Here is a 974-nt window from a genome sequence, read left to right as displayed (position 1 = left end):
ATTAAAATATTATTAAAGAGCAATATAAAAAGAAAATTAGAATAACAATAAATAAAAAAATAGTAAAACTTAGACAAATTTTCTAGATTAATATAATTGCTCAAAATTTTTTGACCCAAGAATGTGATGTAATTATCCTTTTCTTCCATTCCATGGAAAAGAAGAATTTTGATTTGGTCTTCCCTTATGCACTATGTATTATGCGTTATGCAAGTCTATGCTGCGGCCATAATACACCGGCTCACACTGACTCCCCTTGCTTTTCGCACGGATGGTTTAGTGGTATTCGGTGTGACTCTCAACATTTTCGAACGATCTTACACTAGTGCACATCGAGTACACATGAGTATTTCCAAATAGTTGGTGTGTATTAGTGGCACAGAGTTTTTCTGAACGCAACTATAGTCGCACAAGCTGTCGAACCGGTAATACATTAGTTGCAAGTCGATCGCAAGTTTGTTGCGATAGCCAATATGAAGCGTTGATTTCAAAATGCTATCGGTTTACAGCTATAGTAGAACTGGCTTAAAATGTCGCAGAAATGTCGTATATATATATATATATATATATATATATATGCTGTGGTCAAAGTCTCGCTACAAATGCTCTGAAGCATTTGATGGATTAATTAGAAAAAAGCATTTTACAAATTAACCAGTTAAAAACGCTTCAAAACCTTTGCATCGTGTTAACCATCCATAGTCACATGGTTGTATCCATAATCACATGATTGTCGTAGTCACAAGAGATTTGTCATGTCGTACGCTCCAATATGCCCAACACACTCCTGCGGTCGCTCCATCGGAATCATATGACGATTAGATATTCGCGTTAGAGCATTCTCCTGGAGTAAATTAAGAGCTTCATTTGCCTCACCTCAGAAAGTGATATGATTGGGGTATATTTCGCATGTATGCGTAATGTTTGAAAACGTACTGTATCGAAAAAAATATTTCAGATTCATTTAATAAATA

At 35.2% G+C, this 974-nt stretch overlaps 1 pseudogene; it reads right to left on the bottom strand.

The window, feature by feature from the left end:
* LOC108692556 overlaps window positions 1-305 on the bottom strand; it is a 7,082-nt pseudogene extending 6,777 nt beyond the window's left edge.
* Window positions 306-974: the final 669 nt, after the last annotated feature.

Source organism: Atta colombica, unplaced genomic scaffold (assembly GCF_001594045.1).
Source record: "Atta colombica isolate Treedump-2 unplaced genomic scaffold, Acol1.0 scaffold77, whole genome shotgun sequence".
In the NCBI taxonomy this organism is placed as follows: Eukaryota; Metazoa; Arthropoda; class Insecta; order Hymenoptera; family Formicidae; genus Atta; species Atta colombica.
The sequence above is the reverse complement of the archived record's forward strand: the minus strand, read 5'-3'. Positions and strand labels throughout refer to the sequence as shown.